Source organism: Denticeps clupeoides, chromosome 18, assembly GCF_900700375.1.
Source record: "Denticeps clupeoides chromosome 18, fDenClu1.1, whole genome shotgun sequence".
In the NCBI taxonomy this organism is placed as follows: domain Eukaryota; kingdom Metazoa; phylum Chordata; class Actinopteri; order Clupeiformes; family Denticipitidae; genus Denticeps; species Denticeps clupeoides.
In genome coordinates this window covers 9235365-9251512 of record NC_041724.1, presented here as the reverse complement: position 1 = coordinate 9251512, position 16148 = coordinate 9235365, and positions in this window count along the sequence as shown.

Below are 16148 nucleotides of genomic sequence, written 5' to 3'. Positions count from 1 at the left end.
TGGTCTAAATGCTCTAAATGTAAAAGATGTATGGAATGATGTGTGGCTTTTAAAAGAGAGCTTGATGAGATATTATGTGACATAATAAGACCACAGAATCAAATCATAAGTCAGGGTGAACACGTGGCCTTTATTAAAAGATTCCGCCCATCACAAGATTGTGAAGTCCACCCTGGCCTTTGACCTCCACGTTCTAAATTGGTCAGTAAATAGTAAAACAGTACATTCATGAAATCCTAGTGACCTTGATGTTTGACCAATACTAGTATTTTTTTTAAATACTAGTGAATCAAATGAGCATATTCTTAATTTGCTCACATGTTAACCCCTTTGCACTCTGTTTTTTTATTCTAAAGTACACTTATTCACTCTTTCTGTACAACCCATATTACGTATTAAAATGATGTCTACACTCATTAGATAAGTGTTGTGCATAAATTATTATTTTTCTGTGGAGCCTATATGTCCTGATTGAGAACAATTCCCCGGTCTGTTCATCATCTCCTGCCAAGTCTTTCTGCTGCAACACATGCCAATTGTGACAGTGACACAAGCGCCGCAAATGGATTTCTACGTTAATCTCATGCTTCAAATTTAACATGATTAAAACGGAATTTGTGGAATTACTTTAGGCCTGTGTGTCGTTTAACATCCACTACATTGGATTTGTTCAATAAAGGGGATACAATTCTCTTTTAATTTGCTGTGCCACCGATGTCAGGTTCTAGTAAATACACTTGTGTTGTTTTTTCTTTATTATTAAATTAATTTTAAATCCATATGATATGACACAGAGGTTCCCTCTGCTGAAAGCCAAATAGAGTTAGTATTAAAAGCACTCCAAGCTATTGCTCAGTATTAGCCATCTTCTGACAAAAAAAAATAATTTCCAGCAGAACAGAGATGTCTCTTTGCTCCGAAATTAAGCTGCATTTCAAACGAACGAGATGAGATCTCTCATCTGTAATCACATTGCGTGTAATCTCACCATGTGACGCGCACCTCTAAAACGATGATGTTTCCTCTGAGCATTCGAGATATGATCAAATGCAATTTTTTTTGTTTTTCCTACTTTCTGGGCCTCTGCACCCCCCCCTTCTTCTGTCTTTGTTCTTCTCTGCTATGGCCTGTCTGTCTAGTCCACTGCGATGTCACTTCCAGCCCCTCCATCTGTTGCGCTCTCGGGCCGAACGTGCGCTGGCACTTCATTCGTCAGCTCGCTCTCTTCCACACACGTCCCGTTCCGTCCTTCTGCCCATCAGGGCCCAAGCGCGGCGAGAAAGATCTCCCCCCTTCCACCCAACCCCTCAGCCGTTACAGGCCCTGGCAAAACCCGACCCGCTGGAGCGATCGGTCTTCCCGGCGTGGTGGTAGAGCAGGATTCGCATGCCGTAGTGCTTTACAGTGTGACCACAGCGGCGTATGGAGTTGTTGACCTTTAAACGGCCCCTCCAGTCCATCCGCCAATCAAGCGGCAATTTGTTAGCATTCAGATGCACAGTTTCTTATCCATTATCCACCAGCCATTGTGTCCCCTTCTTACTGATATTTTGATATTACATTATCTTCAACATACATTAATTACACCAGTTATTTCTTGGTTAATCACAGTGATTTATTTTAATTATGCTATGTGCAATCTTGATGCAGGCAGCATATTCGGCCATGTTATAGCCATCATATTTCATCAGCACAAACAAGCATGTAGAGATTTACCGCTGGCCTGTTACTGTGCCTCCCAGCTATGATTAACTAGTTAGAAACATTGTCATTCGTGAAAAAAATACACAAGGTTTTCCTGGTACAGCGTTGGCAAGTGTGACGGAACTCAGTGGCATTAAAATACAGCCCTTAACATAATTATGAGTATTATCATGCATGCAAATATCAAACTGAGCATTGCTGATTAGTAACTCCTTCTTTCTGCTTACATATATGCTAATTTTTTTTTTAATGATCCATTCATGTATATGTATATATATGTAATCAGTGTGTGAATAGTAATTTTTCATTGTTCTGCAAATTATTTTACATGGCTAATTCTGAAATAAAAATTAGTAACTAATAATCTAGATAATCGTCACTTGAGTGATCAACTAATTATATTTTTAACCGTATTACTGGTCAGACACTATTGAATGACTGGAAAGTCTGAAGGGCTCCCCATGATGATTCTTAAAATGGCCCTTGCATACAACAGCTCAGACTCCCGTGTCTACGACATGGTGGGAGCGACAGCAATAAACAATTCATCCCATTGGATTCAGAATTCCGTGCACGGTCCCTGAGCTACTCCTCAAGAAAAATCCAACTCATGGGACTCCACAATGTTCTCCACAAAAAAATTCTAACTTCCCTGTGTACCTCCGGCCGTATGAACCTATTACTTGCAGCAAGCGGTCTTACATTTTTTGGATTAGGCTATAAACATTTTATTAAAAGAAACATTATTTATTGTCACTTAATGCATGTCATTAATTTGGGCATTTTGTAAAATCTGTTATTTCATGGCATAAAACAATCTGCCACCCTGGCATGACTCTGCATCTGCCCACCTCTCGCTCTCTCTCTGCTGTAGTGGGGACGCACACAGAACAGTGGGTACCCCGAGATCCGGCCTCCTTACTATGCACAGCACATCAGAGCTTCTATCCTGTAGGGAGCACGCAGTTTATCACAAGTGCAGGAGCTGCAGCACTGGCTAGAGATGGACTCCGCCTTTCAAAACACACACACACACACACGTTCATAAGAGATTTATGTAAGATTTACACAAAAAGCCCATTAGCACCCAGCCTAGTGAAATCTCCAGCTTTTACCATTTGCGAAGCCACATGCTCCTTTTCTCCCCGCCGCGCGTGTGTTCTGCGTGTGTGTTTAATGCAGAGGGGAGGTATTTCTACCTACTGCTAATTACAAGGCGAGGAATCGGACTTTGCCAACGCGGGGAGCTTTTTTTTTTTTTTTTTTGCCCATCTGTTGCCTTCCACTGTCATGAATCATTTCTCTCCAGCTACACTGTAGATAACGTTTGCTTTTTTTATAATTTATTTCAAATTTTTTTTTTTAGACATCTGCTGTAATATTTATTCACAGGTCACTGTCAAAAAGCATTTGCTTTAGTGCAAAATGTGATGACACCACTGGAGGAAATAAAATGAATTAAATTTGGAGGAGAGGGTTTGCTAATATATTCTGTTGTATTTTGTGTTTTGGCAGATAATATGTAATAAAGAGTAATAAATAAGCAAACAAATAAATAAAAAGACACATTCTCTAGATTTGGTGTCCGACGTACCCTGCTGTTATCAGATATTTGTGGAAGATTTCCAATTCAATAAACCACTAATCAAGGGATGCTCTTTTTTGTCTTATCCGTCTTCTCTTCTTCAATATCCGTACCATAAAGGTTTCGCAGAGGAGGAGAGAAATGTTGGCTGTGCAAAGTGACAGTCATTTTATTCAGAGAGGTAAAAGTGCTTATTTCATCACTTTCAAACACACCAGGAGGGACAATTTTTATAGACATGACAGATATTCAGGAGAGAGAACAAAGGAGGTACAAAAAAAATAGTTGTTACTGTCTGTTGTCAGTACAGTGCCTCAGTTTGCTAAGTGTGGAAAATATTTGTTTTTGATAAGTAGGCACATACACAAACCTCTCTCTCTATATATATATATGTGTGTGTGTGTGTGTGTGTGTGTCTGTGTGACTTTCAGTGGAATCCTACATTGCTGTGTGAGTGTGTTTCCTGTGTGTGTGACTTTCCTAAAAAACAAAAAGATAACAGAAATTTGTACTTGCATGGGTTCCATTGTTTTTATGTATGAAATGTCTGAAAAATTATATGTTGATGTCACATTGCTTGATTGATGAATTTGTAAGCAATAATTAAAATTCACTGATGCATGATAAGTGAACTTTTTTTTTTTTTCAGTTTACCTTCTGTTGAATGAAAAGTGAAGTGAGGGACGGTGCCTTGCTCAGTGGCACCTCAAATATGCCCTCTGTTTACTGGTCGGCTTCCTTACCCACTAGGCCAAACACCGCCCAAAAGAGAATTATACAGATTTTACTGACGTGAAATGATGAGATGTTTAGAGGCAGTGGTGCTCCATCTAGTGGTGCTTCCTAATGGGATTCTGAAAACAAATTCATAAATAGGTTTTGCTTATTAACTATCCATGTATGATTATTCAACTATGATCCATTTTGCTCTGGGAAAATGTATTTAATCTCAAAACATCCAGATAATATGTACTATCTATAGTCAAATGATATATATAGTTTATTTATGTGTGGTTTATACTGTCTGTTTGAAATAACAACAGTTTCTTTCTTGAAAAATACGCAAAAAGTATTATGATGCTAATTATATTTGCAAATTCCAAGGTCTGGCTTAGGATCAAAGACAGTTTAGTAAATTACACACACGATTGGAGGAAAATTTATATTTTCCTCCAGATACAACTAATCAACTTTTTTTTTACATATAATTGACTTTGTCAGTCAGTGTTTGTCTTGCCTGCCTGCAACCTCGCATGAAAAAGGACACCCCTCTTTCCTCAACAATTATTTTCGGCGGCCGCTTGCTTTGGTTACACTTTCCGGGAAGAATGTCTGGAGAGCACAGCACCGGTGCAGCTAATGTGGCAGAACACCCCAGGTAAGGGATCGGTCGCCCGGCCATTTCCAGGGACGCTGTGATGTTGCACCTCTCTGAATCCCGACCAAGTAAATTGACCATTATGCAGGCTGTGTATGCACACGCAGGTTTTTCCATTCGTCAACATGTCAGCTGTAATGGCTGCCAAATTAGCTGTGTCTCCCTCAGCACAACATGCCTAATGCCTTTCTCTCATGGAGGGGATGCTTGCCTGCCTCAGTGTGACCTTTGCATTGATCTTTTGTTGCTGTTATATTCAGAGCCAGTTCGCTGCATGCACACATTTCATGAAACAGGCAGATCTATACGAAGCAAATATTTACCGCACGCGCCTGCTCCGTGCCGAGACACAATAGCAGTTTCCAAAAGAGGATAAGGGCTGCCGGTGACTCTCTTCTTCCGATTTGGAAATAACACATTCATAGGTGTATCAGTGTTCATCAGTCTCTGGAGAACCCTTGGCCAAAATATATGGGCATTATTTCCCGTATGAATTAGAATTACTGTGCCTACTTCCAATTGTAGCATAATCTGCATCTGTATTGGTATTAAGGTGTGTTTGTAGACAGTGTCAAAATAAAGTTCCTGTTTCAAGTCTCTGTTGTTGCCGGTCAATGATAATTACAGTTAATCTGCAATCGTTTTGTTGGGGCTGCAACTATGGTTCAGCCCTGTATTTAATAGCAGCTGTATCTCGGACAGGGCAGAGTGTGGCACGCCGGCACATGTGGTCGCCTGGCCGAAAGCTGTTAAATGTGTCCCCGGTGCTCTCTCTTCCCCCACAGTTTTCCATCAGACGTGTCATTTTAGCACATGTCCTGTTGAGCGCGTGCCTGAGCTTTAACTCTGCCTGGCAAGTGAGCCAATAGGCATCATCTGAGACTCAGGCAGGGGCAGGAAGCATTAAAATGCAGAGAAACGCAGACGTGCATCTTAATTTCTCGCTACGGCTGGTGCCGCAGTTCAAAATGTCAAGTGCAGACAAAAAGGGGACAATCAGCCGTGCCATTTGTTGTCTTGTTTAATGACAAATGGCATTTAAGACATGAAGTCTGTTGATTAAAGCCTCACTCTTCTGATGCACGTGCCCATTTTATCTGCTGGTGTAAACAGCATGCATTTAAAGCACCAGCTACAAGCCCAGCTTATTATTTTTATTCCTAATAGTTCGGTGATGGCACCTGTATGTTAGCTTTCTACACCCTCTGTTTTGTTTTTTCCTTCAATGATTTAAAGTAATGGTGTCCAGGGAGGCTTATTGATAATATTTTTAATAGGCCACAGGAAATGCAGATCTTTTACGTTGCAGTAACTTTTATGTGTTTCAGTAATACTAGGCAAATTATGTGAACTGACAAACTGTTCATATAAATCAATAAAATCAAACTATTTCAACATATTCAGTGAGCTGTTTAGCATATAATTGAGCAGCAAATGAAAAATCTCCCAAATCACCATTTTTACCCAAATATATATGTTTGCAAGGTCTTATCTGTACAGGTTGGTTTGTAAGGAAGAACCACAAGATGGTACTATAAGGCAAGAAATGTACAAGGACTATTGAGACCCTCTTTAAATTGAGGGCCCAGTGAATGGAATGAAAAATGAAAACTGATTAATTAAAAAAACATTAAATAAAATAGCATGAAATTAAAATAACATTGATTGTTAATTGGTACATCAAACACAAATGCATGTGTGTTACAGTTTGTTACATTGTATGTTACATTGACTTCTTTTTTCTCTCGTGACATTTTTCTGTAGTTTCTCTGATGTGTAGGACGTGTGGTACTGCTGCTTTCGACACATTAAACAGCAGCACGGTTTCAATAAAAAAGCAGTGCAAGCTCAGGTTCAGCAAGCTCAATACATGGGTGAAAAGTGCTGTCGTGCCCAGAGGTCAGACGTGGGAGGATGTTGCAGAGATCACTGGCACAAGGCCAACCGGAAAACACTGTGTGTGATTCCAGGCTAAAATAAAAGCTTCCCTTCAGACTGAAGCAACAGGGTGCAGCTTATCCTCCCAACACTGCTGAGCACCTCCAGTTGGGCGGAGCAGCAGAGGAGGTGGAGTAACACGGGGCGTGGGGGCAAGAGGCTAAGAGCGAGAAATCTGAATCTCAGGTTTATTGGATTTCATGACCTGATCGGTTAAGGACATGGAGGATGGATTGGACACAAAGGACCAAGGAATCCAAGGTGAGTCGTGTGAATATCAATGATCTGCCGTGGACGTATGGATTTCTACTCCGTCTCACAGCGCACCAAACTTTCGAATAGTCAATAGAGGCACGCTGAGTGAAAAGGAGGAGAAAAAGTGCGAGTTGTTTTCTTTTTTTTTTCCTTGGATGGTAGAAGTCTGAAGGCAAAATCATTTATTCGGGGTTTCAATTTGCTTTATTGTCCACTGGTCTGCAAAATTGCAACTCAGAGGAATGCCACACCTACAGCGTTGCAGTGTGGGACAAGGACAGCCTCTATTTTTATTTTGAAACCAAAAAATATTACAGATGAGCAGAAAGGACAGAACATGAGTTAAATAAATTCATATTTTTTCATAATACAAAATTCTCCTGTTATAGTACTAAAAAAATAAATAATAAATCAAACCATCTACCCAAATAGCAGCCACATTGATGGTATATTATATAAAACACATCAAGATGCAGAGGGAGACGCATCCACCTTCTTTCCCACAGTTACTTCTGCACCTCGCTTGTCCCCATGGATAAACTGTCTCCAATGTGGAATAATCTGTAAATCAATAAGACCGGTTGTAAAACCCATGCTAAGCCATGTCGGCCCAGCTGGGGGTAAATTCACTTTGCCGGCAGCATGGAAGTCCTAATTAGGAATGTCGGTTTTATATGGGGGGGGGTGTTGAGGTTTGAGGAGGATCCAAATGCTCCATAAATAAAACAGAATATACGGTACTCTCTAAGCCATTAACAGCCGCATGTCACTGCTTGTTTTGCACAAAATAAGAATCTTTTCAGAGACTCATAATCTAAAAAAAAAAAACTGTCAACTGGTATCTGCTCCAAAACACAAGAGGTTTTCATTGTCAGCCCAGCCATATGCAAGTAAATACAATGGTTGAACAGCACTTTGCTGGAGATGGTAAGATGGAGGTCCGTTTAAAGCAACACTGCAGTGAGTCAGAGGCTGAAATTATATAAACCAGGTAGTTTAATGTTTGGCTGGCAACAGGAGTGGGATCTGTAGGCTTATGATGAGTTGATGAGGGGTCTAATATGGTGGAAAAGGCTCTTGCACTGGATGCATGATCCCCTGACATGAAAACTCCCCTTTGTGAGATTATTTAACGTTAGTACAAGTTCCCCTAGTCTGGTCCTGCAGTTGCTAGAAATGGCGATAGGTGTAAAGAGCACTTTGGTCATTCTGCAATTTGTCCCATTATGTCGTCTCAAGGGGAATTTTTTTTTTACCTGTTTGGAAAAACGGCAAACATTTTGGTTTCTGCAAAACTTCTATAGGCCTCTTTCCTCCTCGTCCCACCTCTTTCCTCCTCATCAAATGACACGTCAAATGATATCAAAATTACACGTCCTGAGGAAATCTCTTCAGATACAGTATTAGGGAAGCACTAAGACTGATATAAACCCTCCAGAAAATTCATGTTAGGGGACCTTTAACTTTATCCGGATGATTTTGTTTGAGGTTGTTTGGACGCTTGGGTAAAACTTTAATTCTGTGAACAGTTGGGAGCAGTCAGCACTTTTGCATTTTCCAAACAGTGAGGCTAAGTTGAGTTGACACAAGTCGTCAGATTGGTATACACTCCACCACACACAACTTTCTGAATTGTGATCGGGCCAAAAGGGTTCATGTTACATGACTGTTTGGTCATAAACCACATAATTTTTCACCCCCAACCAGTGTGTTAGGTATCTCAAACAATGAAGATGTGCAATGAATTGGTATGAGAAATGGTGTGAGCCTCAAAAGCAACAAAAACCGACAAAAAACAACCGTTATCTGATCAGGTGCCATAAAACACACAAATAGAACATGAGCAATAAGGGTCAAGAATTGAATTTGGGGTGTCGTGGGTTGCTGCACCTTTACTTCATCATCATGTCATGTGCTCTCATTGGCTGAAGCTCACCACCCACTAGATATTTGTCATGCTACATATCCGGTCACAGTCATGTTCACACATGGCAATCATTGATCAATGCTCAAACACGAATTTGCAGCGAATCTGTGATTTTGGTCAGTGACAACAGTGACCTTTCCAAATTGTCTTAAAATCATGTAGTCCGTACTAAGCTTGATGTACTATTGAAACATTATACCGTATTTTTTCACCAATCCCTTTGAGCAGTTAATTTAGTTTAAAACGGATTTTTGTTTAGTTTTTTTAAATGTAGTATTATGCAACTTTACAACAAATCAGCTTATTTCATTAAAAAAAAAAAGCTTGGATGCTGCTGATGCATTATGCCACCTGCCCCCGAAAAGTACACAGGATCTGCTTAGTAAACAGGTCAATGCAATTAACATAAGTTCACATTGCTGAATGCTCAGACGTCTACAGTGAATGGAGTCTGGAGGGTGTCTGCCCGTTAATATCGAGCAGTGATTAAAAATGGGCGAGCTTAGCGGGGCCCTAGGCGCGCTCAGACTGGCTCAGGTGTTGGGGTAGACGATGAGACCTTGGCTGAATTTGATATGCAAGCCACTTGCTCATTTTAATCCATGTACTTTCTCACTCTGTCCCCAAAGAGCTGACTGCCTTTAGAAAGACAAACAAAGGATATCCTTGAGTCTCTTCTAGATCACATCAGTCTGGTAATTATCCTTCATCGCTGGACAAGGGAGTGCAAGTGTAAGCCGTCTGAGTTTTGCATTAGTCTTTATTTCCTGTCTATTTCAAGAACTGACTAGTTATTTATTGATTTTTATTTGTACGTGAAACAGTAATAATAACTAGGACTGTCAATTTGGGACATTTTGGAACAGAATGATTGTGATAATTAGTGAACTGTGATTAATTCTTAAGACTAAAGCTTGCTTTAATGCATATTTGAAACTATGACAGAGAAAATTGGGATAGAGATTCAGATGGGGAGTTATGAAACATGCTGCAGGCCTTGACAGTAAATAACACTCCAGATGCATCCAGACGTGTTTGAGCTCAGAAGCTATGTTGCCCAGTTTGAAAATAACATAAATGCACAATTCCTACACATTGTCTTTGTGTAGGAATTGTTTCTGGCCAGGATGAGTTTTGCACGCGTGTCACAGGTCAGAGTTCACACAAGAAGTACAGTTGAGGCCATGATTATTAACACCCCTAGGAAATTTGATAACACTCTTTATTTCTCCATGAAAATGACCATTAACAACAAGTGTGTGTTATTTGGAATCAAATACTCTATAAATAACAATGTTCACTAAGTTTAATTTGGATTTTTTTTATTGATAAACCGAGTTGATCGAGAAAGGGCAAAAATGAGACATCCAAAATTATTAGCCCCCAACCTATTAAGTTTGCCCTTTCTGAGCCACAACTGACACCAATCTCTTAAAGTAATTCTTTATTATGTTGGCACAGGTCTCCTGAGGGATATTGGCCCATTTTTCTATTGCAAATTGTTCTAGTTGGTTCACATCGCATTGTTTCCAAGCATGAACATTCACTTTAAGCGCCCACCACAGGTTTTCAATAGTTTTGAGGTCTAGGCTCTGTGCAGGCCACTCCAGGATCTTGGGTTTTGTATCCTTGAGGAACTGTTGGACTAATTTTGATGTGTCCTTTAGTTGTTGTTGGAAGATCCAGTGATGAACTAAGCCTAGAGTATGAGCAGATTTTTGCATATTCTCTCTCATAATGTCAACATACACTGCAAAACAGCCCCAGAGCATGATGCTCCCACCACCACAATTAACTGTGGGAACTGTGTTCCTAGAGTTGAAGGTCTTTCACTTTGTTTGACAAACATAAGCAACTAGTTGAGTCTCATCAGACCAAAGCACAGACTTCCAAATCTCATCTTTACCTTTTAAAAGTTCAAGGGCAGAAGTCAATCAGCTCTGTACTCTTTGAGTACAAGGATTCTTCTGTGATGATGTTTCAAGTTTCACAGATGCTGCAAGTATTGGGAGGAAGTTCAGGAAATTGAACGTCCATAACACCTGGGGGCTAATCATTTTGGCCTCAACTGTAAACCACAGTTGTGTTAATGCCTTTAATTAATTGCTCAGTTTGAATGTTTGCAATGTTCTATTTGCCATCTCTAATGATAACATAGTCTGCTTCAAACAGAGGCAGACTAGTTTTGTAACTTTGATTAGATGCAAACCCTGATAAAGTCAAATGCTTGGCACAATGGCCACAAATAATATCTGTCAATTTCTGTCATGCCACTTCTAACAGATAATCTCGTTTTTGGGGCAGTGGTGGCCTAGCGGGTAAATAAACAAACCTGTAACCAGAAGGTTGCCGGTTCGAATCCTTATCGGCCAAGGTGCCATTGAGCAAAGCACCGTCCCCACACACTGCTCCCCTGGCGCCTGTCATGGCTGCCCACTGCTCACCAAGGGTGATGGTTAAAAGCAGAGGACACATTTCGTGGTGTGCACTGTGTGTTGTGCTGCAGTGTTTCACAATGTCAACCACTTCACTTTCATGAACAGAGTATGGTCAGTTTATATTGCAGCAAACCAAAATCAGTTTTTATTCATGTACATTTAAGGCATTTGGCAGACACCCTTATCCAGAGCAACTTACAATGTGTACATCTTACAACATGTAACTACATCAGTTCTAAGTTCTTTGCCACTTCTTTGACTTTGACCTTTCACCTGGCCAAGCAATCCAACCCAACAGTCAAAAATGTCAACATCCACAGAGGATGGTTATGAAAAGAAAAAATCCCGCTTTTTCCATATTTCTTTCTAACTCTTTGTGTAAAACGAGAAAAGCAGAAAATGTTAAGCTCTTTCACAACAGTGTGCTGACTGTCTGCACAGAGAGGCCTCATCTCTGCAGCCAATACTTAAGAAAGCAAATCAATACGTCAATAGACTCAGCAGATGTAGCATCTTGCCAAGGAGAGCAGGTGAAAGCTTGCAATGCTATCAGCTCTCCCCACGCCCCTGTGCCTGGAAGGAGGCTGGGACTTGTGATGCGTGCCAATGAACTCCAGATATCTGTTTGATTTATGTGCAGCTCAAATCTGGAGCTACTGTAACCCTCACGGTTTACCACCACATCATTTGAAATGTTATGTTAATGTGAATAACAGCTATTTCCATTATTGCATATTTCAATAATTTTCTTGATAATGAAATTCTTTTGATGCATTAAACAGATGTATAAAAGCTGTTTATTAAATGAAGATAGTAACTAACTTTAGAGGACATTCATCCAATGAGCTCCTGACATTTCAGTGAGACTGTCAGAACATGTCAGTGCATTTAGACTATTTTGAGTTTGTGCCACATCTCTGCACTCGACAAACCAGCAATGATTTGTTCGCAGATTCAAAAGTGACAAACATCATTAAAACATTTCATTGGATCCACTCTGAGCTTGTTTACTGAGACTCGCGACGTGAACAATGAAAAAATGAATCCGGCAACGCAGTGAATGCCGCAGACGCCGAGGCAGGGGTCACTGCCACCTCTCCATGTGTGTGGCAGCCACGTGGACTGGAAGAAACGGAGAGCAAGCAAATTTAACCTCACCTCGAGCCACCATTAACGGGAGGTCAGGGCCTTAGTCGGAACAGTACCTATTCAGCCTTTCTCTTTATTAATGGATGGTGCTCTTAGAGAAAATCTCTTTTACAGGCTATGTCCGAGCTCATCCAAAAAGTACAAAAGGATGGATTCTGTAAGGTTTCTCTTACTGCGTGAATTTTTGATTTTGTAACTAAATTATGAACATTGCAGCTGAATAATGTAAAAAGAAAAAGCTATGGTCCAAAGAAACATAAAATATATGAACAACAGCCAGTTCAAAATAGTCTGCCAATCAGCAATGTCTATAACAACACAGACAGATAAATAAATAAAGACCTCATGGCAATATGTCCAGATTGTGTTGGATTGTGATCAATCTTTGAAGACTTTCCAAAGGCAAGAGGACTATATTCTCCAGCATTTTTTTACTCAGTGCAACTAGTGAAAGAGAACACACAGCACAGCAGATGGTGCACACAACAAAATGTGGGTATTTAACCCATCACCCTTAGTGAGCGGTGGACAGCCATGAAAGGCACCTGAGGAGCAGTGTGTGGAATTTTCTTACTCTCTGGAATTGTTGAGTTCGAGTTCAGGTTTTGAACCCACAACACGAGTCCACTTCCTTACCCATAAAAAATTGGTTATTACATATTTATATGTTGTTTTTTTTTTTATGTATAACTGTCATATTGCACAAGAAAAAGAGGACATTTAATAAAAGGAAAAACAAAAGGAAATGAAGTATTTGGCAAATAATCTTCTTGGTTAAACACAAAACCCATGTTGAAATGGACAAGACCAAGCAAAGACTAAAGGAACTGAGAAACTGAATATAGAGTGAAGGACATGGGTGAATGCAATAAAACACAATCTGCTCATTGTCAGTCCAATTGGTCTGTGTCTAAAAGCGACCTCTAGTGGCCAAGACCCACCATTGCATTGGCTGAACATGCTTTGTGTTAAAAAGTGGCTCAGGAACCAATTAAGGTGGGTGGACATGAAATACAGCCTATTGTTTCTTTAATCCTGTCATCTTGAAAACACCAGTAAACAAATTGAACTTTCTGTTGCTGGGAACACTGAGGGAAATATAGAATATGTGCTAGTAGCATTAGTGGGAAATACAATTACATACGAACCAGACGACCACAAAGGATCAAACCCCATTTACTACCACTGTGCCCCTGAGCAAGACGCTTAACCCTGAGTGTCTCCAGGGTCACTGTCCCTGTAACTACTTATTCGTAATGGCTCAGAATAAGGACTTCAGATAAATGCTGTAAATATAAATATAATATGTATCAATTAGGACGCTATTTTGGTCGGCATTTTGTTCCAAATCCTTTCTGGAGGTGCGTTGCTCATTTTCTTACCATCCATCCAATGATTTTGCATGTTAAATATGCTGGAAGGAGTCATGTTTTTAAATAATGTATGGCTGTGCATTCTTCATGCACATTTCCCTTCTCTGGAAATAAGTCTGAAAACCATTCGCCCTTTGTAGTTCCCATATTCACCTCCCGGAGGTTGAAAGAGATTTACTTTTCATGTCACCTCGCAGAGCAGACATAAAAATCCTCCCTCGCTTGGCACACCACACACTAAAGCACACTTCAGCTCTGAACCATGCCTTCATTTCTAACACCTGATATGACTTTATAATCAGCTAAAAGAATTTTTACACTTCACAGAAGCTCTCTCTGATCCCTTCTGGAACACAAAAATAATGCCATAGGGCAGAGAGCTGGATGGTGGCTGCTTCTCGATGGCGCAGCCATTGCGTTACGGACCCTCGGCCAGACATCCACGCGTTCACCCAGGGGTGTGAATGAACGGGCGGGTTTTTTTTTTTTTTTTTTTAATTGCTAGAGGGTGAGGGCGGCTCAGGTGTACACCAGCTCGGATGGCGCCCAGGGTCAAGCCGTGTCCTCGGAGAACCAGGTGCAGGGCTCTGCAGGCCTCGGTCGCCTCAGGGCAATTCCAGCCCCGTCCACGGCGAGTGCCCGCCTCCACGGAGGCAGACGAGCCCCCCGAACTCGCCGGTTGGCCTTGAGGTGCCGATGTCAGGTCTGCTTGCTTTTCTGGGACTTTGCCAAAGGCAATTTGCATGGATTGGGGGGCTAAATGATTCTGAACTCCTCGGCAACGTCGACCTCACAAAACAATAATGAAAGGCCATGGTGTGTTTTGCTGGGGGAATATTCACGAGAGCGAATCTTGTTCGAAGCAAGCGAGAGCAGGTTCAAAACCGGCTGATAAAAGATTCTGTTTACCAAGAGAAGAGGAGCCGCCCATCACGGGCCTGTTTGCTTTCTGCTCTCTGCTGCGAGAGCCGAGCACTGCTACCACTGACATTTTCAAGGACAAAACCCCACTGATTCTCCTTTTGAAAATGTGGTTTTCACCTAATTTCCCTGTGAATGTGCCCAGACATTTCCAGCGCAGTGAGGCCCCGTGAGAAGTAAAAGTGGATTGATTTCATGCTTACAACAGCAGGGTTTTTTGGGGGTTCAGGGACTAGAACCTGGGCTATTGAAACATCTTAGAGCTTTAGGGTAGATTGCACTGACAATGAACACTTAACTTCTCTTCTCTTTTGATTTGTGAACACATGGCATTGCCGAGAGAAAATGGCAGAGGGAATATCAATGCGTCCATTTTTTTATGTTCTTTTCTGCTTGGCCTGTGGCTTGCAAGGAAGCAAACCGCAGTGGTACATAAAATTCACAGAACAAGGGTATAATCCTAATCAATGCAAGCCAATAAATAACCATTAGAAGGCCCCCTGTGCCCCCGTAATATTTACCAAAGGTAATAAAAAAAAAAACCTCAGTGAAAGAACAGAATTATCATAATTAAAAACTATTCCATTAGCACCCAGGATTACTGGGCAGATGGAATCAGCAAGACATGCGGGGAGCTAATCACAGGTGTTTATTTATTACATTATTAATGCGCTAAATAAGCCTTTATCAGGCTCTTTTTTTTTTTTTTTTGGCCCCGACATCCACTGTGTGCTGCACGTCTGGAATATCTGAAATCATTCAAATGCCATTTCCCCACAGGATAAAATTATCAAAAGGGAATAACAACGTGAAACAGAATGGATTAGTCACATGGGGAGAAGGGGTTTCGATATGGGGCGTCCTTTCTACATGTTGATGCTGACTCCCAAGCGTGGAAAAGCTGTGACGCATCTCAGGATGGGGCGCCGCACTCGCTTTTAAAGGCAATTATCAGGATTATTTGCATTAAACAGACTTGCACAGCCAAATCGTGCCCCTAATTGAATATTTTGCTTGGGAAAAGTTCTGAGAAGCACTAAAAGCATCTCGGCCCTGTTGTCCTCAGCGAGTCCTCGGTCACCAGTTTGCCAGGAAACAGACCCCACAGCTTTTATTATTGCACCGGCAGCAGGCACGGCTTCTATTTCTTTACTCCTGGGCTAATTTCGCCATCGGTGGGAACCTCCTCTGGACGATATTTGCGAGGCAATGTCAATATTTTCTCCTCCCTCATAACCCATCCCACCGAAATTACCCTGCACCGGGGAGACAGTGTGAAATGACGTATCGTACTTTAACACCCCGCAGCCTATTATCTTCTCTTTTTTTTTTCCTGTGCATTTTAAGCGTAGACTTTGCTATTGTGAATAATTGATGGAAGTTCCACTTGACTTGTTACTTTTAATTTGAACCATTATCAACGTGTTTCAATTCGATATCTCACAAGAAAAGGAAAGGCTTATTCCCGTTCCATTTCATC